The sequence below is a fragment of the Pinus tabuliformis genome, chromosome 6 (assembly GCF_031772625.1).
Source record: "Pinus tabuliformis cultivar Carrire ecotype Pingquan chromosome 6, CPIR1, whole genome shotgun sequence".
Taxonomy (NCBI): Eukaryota; Viridiplantae; Streptophyta; class Pinopsida; order Pinales; family Pinaceae; genus Pinus; species Pinus tabuliformis.
Window position 1 is genome coordinate 106,918,366 of NC_142292.1, and position 10,761 is coordinate 106,929,126.

The 10,761-nt window shown below is 39.2% G+C and overlaps 1 non-coding gene across 1 annotated transcript; it reads left to right on the forward strand.

Annotated features, from left to right (window-relative positions):
* The first annotated feature begins 1,298 nt into the window (after positions 1–1,298).
* Positions 1,299–1,369, forward strand: TRNAG-GCC (transfer RNA glycine (anticodon GCC)). The gene has a single exon. It is a non-coding gene; the product is annotated as a tRNA-Gly (tRNA).
* Positions 1,370–10,761: the final 9,392 nt, after the last annotated feature.

Sequence of the window (10,761 nt, forward strand, 5' to 3'; positions counted from 1 at the left end):
GGGCACACTTCGATGGTGCATCAAAGAATGGCGTATGTGGCTGCGGAGTATATTTACACATAGCAAAGGATCTGCATTACTATATCTACTGGAATGGTGGACTGGGAACGAACAACCGAGCTGAGGCAATGGCCCTCCATGGACTTCTCATCTTCTGCACCTTTTTGGGAATTAGCTCAATACAGATTTATGGGGACTCTAAAGTCATTATAGAGCATGTTACTGGAAAACTTTCTATAAATAGTGACTCTCTTATGGGATGGATGAACAGAATTGTTGTTCTTTGGAATCCATCTCGCTTCCCTATAACACACATCAAGCGCCTGCAAAATTTGGAGGCAGATGAACTTTCTAAAAAAGGTTTGCAATCCTCTCCAGGTATGTGGCACCTGAGCATTTCTGTGGATTCCATTACATACTGCCCACATCCCTTCAAAATGCCCGGCATATAGTGTCGATACATCTGGTATGTTCTTTTTTGTTTTTGCCTCCAATCTGAATTTCCTGTCAAAAGGAACTATCTCTCTACTTTTTCTACTGTCTTAGAATATTTATGGGATTCCAAAAGCAGTTTTGTCCAGTATGTTTTTGTATCTCTCTATGTTGCTATCTCGCTGAAATGTCTCAGCTGGTCTGTCTATATACTCAAATCTCAGTATGTACCGAAATTTTTTGACTTATATAATACAATATATACAGCTTTTTCTCCTGAAAAAAAAGTATGCTTCTTGGTTGACACTTTTGCATAAACGTGGAATTTTCTGGCGGGATTTTAAACAAATCTGATAGAGATTTTAGTTTTCCGGCAAGATTTTGAATAAATCTAATAGATATTTTGAGAAATCCGGATTGCAGCCGACAAATTATGGAATTTGGAGTTCACCCTAGGTTTTTGATGATGGTAAATTTATTTTTGGCTTCAAAATCACGGTTAAAACACTATAAATTTCAGATTTTGTGGCCCAAAAACAATTAAATTTTGGTAAAAAAAATATTTTGGAGCAAAACAGCTCCCATCCTGAGAATCAAACTGGAGAATTCTCGTACCCAACGCAAGAATCAAATATGAACTCCAGTCCTCCAATCGTAAAGCGAATGGGCAAAACCTGTAATTGTTCTTTTTCTATATAGCGATGACAGTACTAAAAGTGAAAGAGGAGAACTTTTGAAATATTAAATTGTTTCCGAAAAGACAAGTACTCAGAGAAAATAAAAAGGAAATGGAGATATTAAATTGTTTCAGAAAAGACAAGCGATAAACTCCATGAAAATAAAATAAGCCTAACATAAAAACATTCGCACCAGTGGTCTAGTGGTAGAATAGTACCCTGCCACGGTACAGACCCGGGTTCGATTCCCGGCTGGTGCAATACTGACAATACAGTTTTCCAAGCCTTCATTATGAAATTTGGTTGGTTAAATTGAAAACCCGGAGTTTGAATTGGAGGCAAAATCCAACGTGATTTCGGAATTTATTATGAAATTTGGTTGGTTAAATTGAAAACCCGGAGTTTGAATTGGAGGCAAAATCCAACGTCATTTCGGAGTTTTCCAAGCCTTCATTATGAAATTTGGTTGGTTAAATTGAAAACCCGGAGTTTGAATTGGAGGCAAAATCCAACGTGATTTCGGAATTTATTATGAAATTTGGTTGGTTAAATTGAAAACCCGGAGTTTGAATTGGAGGCCAATTTGACCGTATTAATTTGACACCATTAACTTGAATGAGTATAAATAATTATGGCTATCTAATTTTAGGCATTACGCCCAGAAACTTAACAACTCAATTTAGCAATGTTTGCGTGCATATATAGACACTTCTATAATTGAACTGCAATCTTCTTCCTCCATGCAACCGTTATTATAAGATTTCCATAAAGTTATTACGTTCATTCCAGTGAGATCTATGCACCTCATGGTACCATTCACGCTGATGAATCTACTTGTGCTAGAAAGTTGACACAGTTTCCGTTATTATAAGATTTCCAGAAAGTTATTACGTTCATTCCAGTGAGATCTATGCACCTCATGATACCATTCACGCTGATGAATTTACTTGTGCTAGAAAGTTGACACAGTTTCCCTGTATAGGCCCTTTATGGTTTTGAGTCATCATTGTTCAACTCAAAAGTTATCAAAAGTTAAGTTCAATGTTTAATCAAATCAACACAGGTTATTATCAATGTTTCTTCACACCAAATGCACAACTGTACTTAACCTATGCACACGCACAAATATATATATATATATATATATATATATATATATATATATCTTACAAAACCACAATCATAAGGAAACATTTATCCACATTCCTATGCTCGAGTTATCGGAACATTTTTTCAATCACAAGAGAGTCATGCAATGAATACAAAATTAGCTTCAGAGTTTAAATGTAAAATTCATAGTACATGATACATATAAAGACACTTATCTTGAATTGAAATTGAAATTGGGCAACTAAGTTTGGGGTGATAACTCTCCACCCAACCATAGACAAGTCGCAGCCACATCTCACTTGCAGTGGTCACCCCTTAGCCAAATTCCAGAGGCTGAGGCGACTTTTGCTCAAGGGATTAAACTCCAATTGCTAGTTAAGACAAAGATTCTAGAGTTTCTCCCACCTCCACCTACTAACTATTTAAGCAGTCAACAATAGTACAAGGAATCCATAGGCGTGTTTCCTCCACCCTTTAGTTGTTCAACAATCAACATAAATTGGGGAATCTAGAGATATAGATATCCACCCTTCACGCTACAACATAATGATTCTACCCATCTTGGGGACTCCAGAACTCATTGTAAAACAACCACAACAATAAAGGATTTCAGAAATCCTCCTTCCAGGAATCCAAGGAACAATCCTCCACCCCAACCATCAAGGAACTTCAGAGAAAACCATCTCCATTCTCTGGCTAACAGGGAATCAAGAGGCCGCTATTCCCTAAGAACAATTTCTTTGTTCCATCTTGCCAACCAAAAACCAATTTCCGTGTTGCATTTGTGTGCGTGTTCCTCCCTACCTTCAAGATCTTTTCTCTTGATCTCTCATTCCCAAGTTATCCTCCCTATTTTCATAGCCACCCCATACTTTAGAACCCCATTTCTCCTCTATGTACCAGATTGTTCAAATCCCTCTTTTCCTTTGTCCCTTGCACAACCCTTCAAACAATTGTTTTTATCTGCCAAAATCTTACCAGCATCTTCAATTGTACCACCTGACCGTGTGTTCCCCAAGTTATTTGTGTTGGTTTATTTGTTACAGTGGGTGGCCAGTGCACCTTACGAGCTTGTAGTTCGTTCAATTTTCCTTTTTAAATTCTTGTCCCTATTTCTTTATATATTGATACAAAGAAGCACATTTTTTTGTCCTCTTCTTCCACCTGATAAGAAAATATAAATTGTCCCTTTTGCACAACTATCAGTTGCCATGAACCAACTCAAATAATTGTTGTAAGGAAACCTTAAAAATATCCCCAACAACTAAACCCCCCCAGCGCTAGAATTTGTGTCCCTTTACTATGCCCATTAATTAATTACAATTTATTTGTAATGAAGGAACATTAACCAAGGGATGTCATAGTCCTCTCCCCCTTGGGGGGACACCATCCTCGGTGTTCAATAACCATATACAAAAAAACAAGCTTTATACCAAGCATTGTTGATTATGTAGCTTTATATACACATCTTGTTTCAGCGTTTACAACACATTTTATATGCACAATGGTTTACTTGGCCACTTGATAGACATTAGTTCAATCATCTCCCAATGGCCCTTTTGCAACCTTTGGTGCTTCTGATGTGCTCAATCAAACTTGGATTCATTCCTTTTCTATGGAGTGTTCTCTGCCTCCAATTTCCAGAATTGATATCCTTACGCTTCTTGTTCCTTCAGTGAACAGTTTCCCGAATCATTGTTTCCAGGCACACCCCCAACGTGCTTCTGATTCCAATCAGTCATACACATGACCCTTTAAAACCAATTTATTTTTCTCAGCCTTCCCTTCTCTACTTCTCAGTCCCTCGGGAAATCCATCCGCCTCCTTCTATGCAATCACTCACATTCCAAGTTCAGGCATCCCCTTCTCTACTTCCCACTCCCTCAGGCGATCCATTCCTTCGCAAGTTTTTCTCGCATGGTAGGAGTCTCATAACCGAGGAAAATACCTGCCAAACACCTTTATACCAGTCATGGCATGCTTCATGGAAATCAATGGACACTATTAGGTACCAGTGTCCCATAACGACCCTGTTCTTGAAATCTTTTACTAGCATATTGTTACATACTCTAATTCCTTTGTTGTTACTTCCATTCATCTTGCAGCCATTTCCAACCACCCGAACTAGGAAAGTCCATGCTTTCCTACATCAAAGCACATAAATTTCCATTAGACTCATCGTAAGGAATTGTAATAAATTTAGATCATACCTCATTGGTAGATTATCCATGAGGTGAACTTGGAATTTTACTTTGATTCCTATCATAGAAAAACCAATTTAAATCATAAGCCAACCAATCATAAGTCAAAACATTAAATTACATTCATAATTTTGAAATTTTGAAACTGATTGAAATATTGATACTCATCTTGATTTTCTCTTGCTGCTTGCCTTACACACACTGGATGGGATGCCTAACTCGGTGAGCATCCAATGGTATTTTATTTTCCCGTTCACACACTAGATCAATTGCCACACCTGACAAACACCGAAATACCTTCTCTTCTCTTCTCTTCGATTTCAAATTTACTAAGTGGTTCATCAGCGCCAAGGCGAGCACTTAGTAGCAAATAAATATAAATAAGCCCAATCGCTACCCACGCGAATGTGGGAACTACCAATCCTGGTAGACTTTTGTCATTAGAATATTATCATAGGGAATCGAAAGGCTACCCTGCCTCCACCCGACACATTACATAGCACAAGGGCCTAGACAATCCTATACTTTCCTGTCCGAACACATTATACAACACATACACATATACACGTGGCACAATCCAACATATACACAGATACAACACAACATGTATACAATACACATGACACAATACAATATGTACACAACAATGTTGAAAATCCAGAGACACCATCTCTATCCACATACACTAGGCAACATTGTTTCTAATGTCTTTCCCACGTTTCATTGGGTGCATCCACAATCCAAATCTAAGATTTGTGGTTTCTTTAATTATCCATGACCGTTTCAGCATGATGCAGATCAAAATGCTTTCATTTTGTTGATATATCTTTCAACATTCCTTGTTCATAATATAAGCATGGGCATAATATAAGAATCATATTCTCATGATATTAAAATCATAATAAGTCAGGACTACTTTTGCCCAATTGATTCCTCACATAACTAGAAATCATAAACATGTCATCCATTCATATGCTAAATGCATAAGCATGATCAATCATTATTTCATAAGAATGATATAGAAAATAGCACGTCAATAACAATGACATTGTATACATTTATTCATTTATCAACATGATCATGAATGCAACACAATTATTTATTTCCATAAGTTCAAGGTCAATAGAACTTCCTTTATCCATGCAAATCATGCACAAAGTTGAGAACAACAGTTCCCAATTTGGCCAAGGTGTTTGTTACCCCAAACCCGTTTATTTTACCTTTCCTTTCTAATACCATTAGCATTATCAGTTGATATCATTACTACTACAATGACAAAAAGTTATGTGAACTTCTTGTTTCTTGTTCAAGCTATTCACACACTGGGACATCATTTTATTGGAGTTTCTAGCAATGGCCTTTCCTACCCACTTGTCCAATAGTGTTCCATGTTGCCTGGAACCCATTAAGTAACCTCGCCAGTTACCAAAACATCACAATCACAATGTCTTCCATTCACATTGTCATATTTGTAAGGATAATTTGCTTATCCAGCTACTGTAGTGGCTCTCAACTAAAATCTTGTCGTACCAACCAACACATTATTACTTCCTTCCTTCAATTGCCCCTTTATTGGTGTGTTGTCTTCATTTGGGTCTTACATTTTCTATTGGGTTCCACTCATCTCTCCCCAAGCTCCATTAGTTCTATTTTCCCCAACAATTCCTAAGACCCCCAAAATATATAAGGCAAGAATAAGAAGAAAATGAAGAAATAATCATAAAAAATCATAACAACAACGCAAAACCATAAATAAGGTAGCATGGCCATGCATAAATAACAAGAAAAAATGGCAAATAAAACATAAAATCAATTTAAGAACACAAAACATCAAATATTCAACAACCACAACCACTCAATCCTCATGAATTGTGGTGTTTTCAATGCTTCATGAGTAAAATCTTAGTCCCATCCTTCTTCAAGATTTCATGACAACCCTTTTAAACTTGTAATTCCCCTCAAATTTATCCCAAGGGGAGTCATGATCCAGATTTAAACAGGAATGCAACAAATTACATAAATAATCATAAATACAGAGATGCAACAGAAATAATACTTCATTTCATTAATATAAAACACTGAAATATGCTTAGAAACATAAATGGAAATAAACTAGCTAGGGCGATGGTAGCTTATCTTTGAGAAGAGATGTGGTGGCTACATACCTTTGAGCTGTGTTACTATGAGGCTCGAAGGCCTATTTATTTATGAAACAATGGAAAACCCTAAATATCCAAAAACCTATCCCTAGGAGATGAAACACAAACTGTGGGCCTCGTTTGGGTAAATTGGTACATCAACTTCCCGGAGTCGTAAAATTGGCATACGATCTATGTTTGACATGCACAATACCTCGTTAGAAAGATCTATCTGAGGACTACAACTTTGGGATGAGAAACATCAATTTGTGGACCCATGTTGCTCCCATTTTTCCCAAAAAATGTTGTTTATGGCCTCAAAACGGATCCGGAAGTTCAAGACCCGAAAAACTGCTAAAAATAATAAACTGTGCTACAATTAAGAAAACTGAAAAATTGAAAGAGATAGTTGTGGGGGTCCAAGTGGGATAGGTGGGTGACCACCAACATCCACCTGGATGATTCCTTCCCCCTAGAAAGAAATGGTCCCCATTGCGTTGAGTTCCTCCATGAGATGAGGAAACTTCTGCTGAACTTGGTCCTTGGTGAGCTGTTCTGCAACCTCTGATGTATCCAATAATGGTGGGAAGCATGGTAGAGGGTAGTCCACATTGAACACTCGGTGCAATCAAAGGAATGGGGGAATGTTGTGCTCCAAATCATTGTTTCCCACAACCTTGGTAATGGTGTAAAGACCACATCGGAGTGGTTGGAGCTTTTGATGGGCTCTTGTAAGGCATTCTTTCTGCAAGTACAACTGGACTTTATTACCCACCTGAAACTTATGTGGTACCTGATGTTGATCATGTCACTGTTTTTACTTGGCATTTTCCATAATGGAGCAGCGATATATCGACCCGTTGGGTAGAGGTGTTCTAGGAGTCAGATCGATGAATGTTTGACTTGACAGTGCAATGGTACCCTTGTGGGTGAGGAGAAGATGTTCCTATATTCTTTCATGACCGTATCCCTCTGCTGCATGGAGGAACCCTTCGTGAGGGTCCTGGATGTGGTGACGATCTTCCCCTTACTTTGGGAACGAACCAAATAGAAAATGAGTTTCCTAGTCTAGGAGATGAGCTTTCTGCCTTTCTTAGTAGTGATCAAAGAGGTGGCGGTAGGTGGGGCTACCTCCAGTATCCTTTATAATAAATTACCCAAAGAAATAATAACAATGCGAGGCCTTGACTCATACACATCATATCACCTCCATAAGTATGGTTGGCCTAATAGTACATCACAAACATCAAGAGGTGCAACGTCACATAATACCTCATTTGTGAAGGGCTTGATGCTGTAGGGAAGACAACACTACCAGTGCACTTGGAGATCTCATCCTTGGTGAAGCCACCCAATGTTGTACGGTTGCGAGTGTGGTATGGTTGGTAATCCCAGCTGCTTCACGACCTCTTCTGAAATGAGGTTCTTTTGGCTTCCATTGTCAACAATGAATTGCAGCGGTGAACCCTTCACCCACATCTGTGAGTGGAAAGGATGCTCCCTCTCCTCTGGATCTTCAGGCTCATTCTTCTAGACATTGGCAGTGGCAACAGTGGCGCTGGGCTCTACATCAATGATTTGCTTCCCTTTGTCATTCCCCTTGTTGGCTTCTGACTCAGGGTCGGAACATGCATATGATTCTGAAACCTTCAACTCGGCCACCAGCAACTGCTTGGTCCGACACTCACTTGTGTTATGAGTGGGGCTCTTATGGAACTCACACCACTTTCCTATGTCCTTCTTTGACTTCGTCGTGTTGTTCTTTTCTTGTGGCTTCGACGGGTTGTCTTGGGTCACCCTACCTTGGATTTGTTCTTTGTTCTTCGGATTTGTAGATCCAAATTCTCGCTTCTTTTGTTTAAAATTCTGCTCGATCTTGACAACGTATTGGTATGTCGTGCTGAGCGAGGAGATGTTCAGGAACTCCATCTCGTCTTGGATGTACCTATGTAAGCAACCGTAGTATTTGAGTACCAAATGCAGATTAGAATCCTTGATACCCAACTTTGTGCGAAGGGTATGAAAAATATTTCTGAACTCCCACACATCTTGGTTCCTTCCCTGCCACAACATGGTCCACTTTATGTATTTATCCTCATAGCTTTTGTTGGGGTAGTACTTCTCCTTGATGGCATCCTGGAATGAATTCCAAGTGGGTGTGGCTAAAAACAATGACCCCGTACTTTCATCCTTCTGCTCGTAGTAGGTTTCCCACCAGTCCTCAATGTGGGGGGCTACTTTGAGAAGTGCAAAAGTGATATTTTGCCAGCTGGAAAAATCATGAAGAAAAAAGTAACCATCTAGTACATTTAACCATTTATCTATGGCATCTGCTTCTATCTGACCCTCGAATATGGGGATTTAAAAGTTCACTTGTACCTTAAACGATGTGGCACTTCCCGAGTAGCTTTCGGAAGTAGACGTGTTTCCCATGGGTAGCCATTGAAGGATCTGGGAAAAGTTGTTCATCATCACGTTCCTTTTCTACTTGAGGGCTTCTTCGAGCAATATTTTGATAGGATCTCCTGCCTCCTCGTCTTTCTTTTCATCTGCCATGGGAGGCTGTCGGGATTTTCGAGGCTGGTCTTGCAAAGGTTCGACCAGTTCAAGCCCTAACTCCTTATATCCCGACCTCGTTGGGGACATGCAAAGAAAAATAGAGAAAAAGCAGACTGCCTCTAATACCACTGATCCAGATTTAAATAGGAACGCAACAAATTACAGAAATAGCCATAAATACAAAGATGCAGCAAAAAAAATACTTCATTTCATTAATGTAAAATACTGAAATATGCTTACAAACAGAAATGGAAATAAACCAGCTAGGGCGATGGTAGCTTATCTCTGAGAAGAGATGTGGCGGCTACATGCCTTTGAACTGTGTTACAATGAGGCTCGAAGGACTATTTATTGTTGAGAAACAATGGAAAAACCTAAACATCTAAAAACCTAACCCTAGGAGATGAAACACCAAATTGTGGGCCCCATTTGGGTAAATTGGTACATCAACTTCGCTGGGTTGTAACTTTGGCATACGATCTTCGTTTGACATGCATAATACCTCGTTAGAAACATCTATCTGAGGATTACAACTTTGGGATGAAAAACATTGTGTTGGCATTATGATTCAAGTGTTGTCCTTGATGGCAACTCACTCAGAGGTTGGTACAGGTGCTCAGAGGTTGGTACAGGTGATGGCAACTTATTCAGAAGACAGATCTTAGTACAGCATGCCAAGGAAGTTCATATACGCAGGTTCGTTAAGCCCAAGTCGCGTGTACACGCTAGTTGGATTCAGAAAAAGCGCGTGTATGTGGAAAAGTACCTTTGGTCCATGGTGGTTAGTCCTTGGAAGTTGTGCCTATGATTTCGGACCATTGTGTCTCGACGGGCGTGTCGATCCCTAGTTTTGAAGTTGATGGTATTGTGTTACTATGGTTTTGGCTCTTGGTATTGAGCAAGGCCTAAGGCTATATAAGGAGAAGAAGATCATTAGGCAAAAACATCTTTCGACAAGGCTTGAATATCTAAGAGAGAAAGAGATCTGATATGCAGGTTCTGGGTTGTTTGATCTAAGCCAAGGAGAGATCACATCGGTTGATGGAAGACTAGATCTAAGGATAGATCGGGATCTAATGGTTTGAAATGCACTATCATGATATGGTTGATTATGCGTATTTCTAGATCTGCATATTGTCGCAATGTTATGTTCTGGGTCTAACTGATGTCTGGTACAGCTGCAAATTGAGAAAGTTTATTTTTAGATCTGTACGCAGGTTGGCTTCGGTAAAAGCGCGTGTATACGCGGGTTTTGCTCATTGAAGTAGCGTATATCTTTTGAAGCTTGATTTTGGGTTTACAGTGGGGTCTGACTGTTATTGCAGAGTTCTGTAGTCTGCTCTGTGTTCTGGTAACTGGTGATTGACAGGGTTCAGTGATTCAAAGTTTGATAATACTAGTATTGGTTGTTTTATGCTTCAATGATCTGTTGTGAAAGTTGAATGAATTGGGGTCTACAGATTGTAATGTTATGTTTCAGGAATATCCAGTCTGAAAATGTATGAAAGGTGGTACCTGAAGGAAAGAAGATTGTAGGTCAGCACCTACGTACTAGTATCTTGGCTAGTACAAGAGCAAAGGGGGTTGGAGCTCCCTTCCAAGGAAGTTTGGAGAACGAGAGAAGGTTGTAGCCTTCTGCAGGTT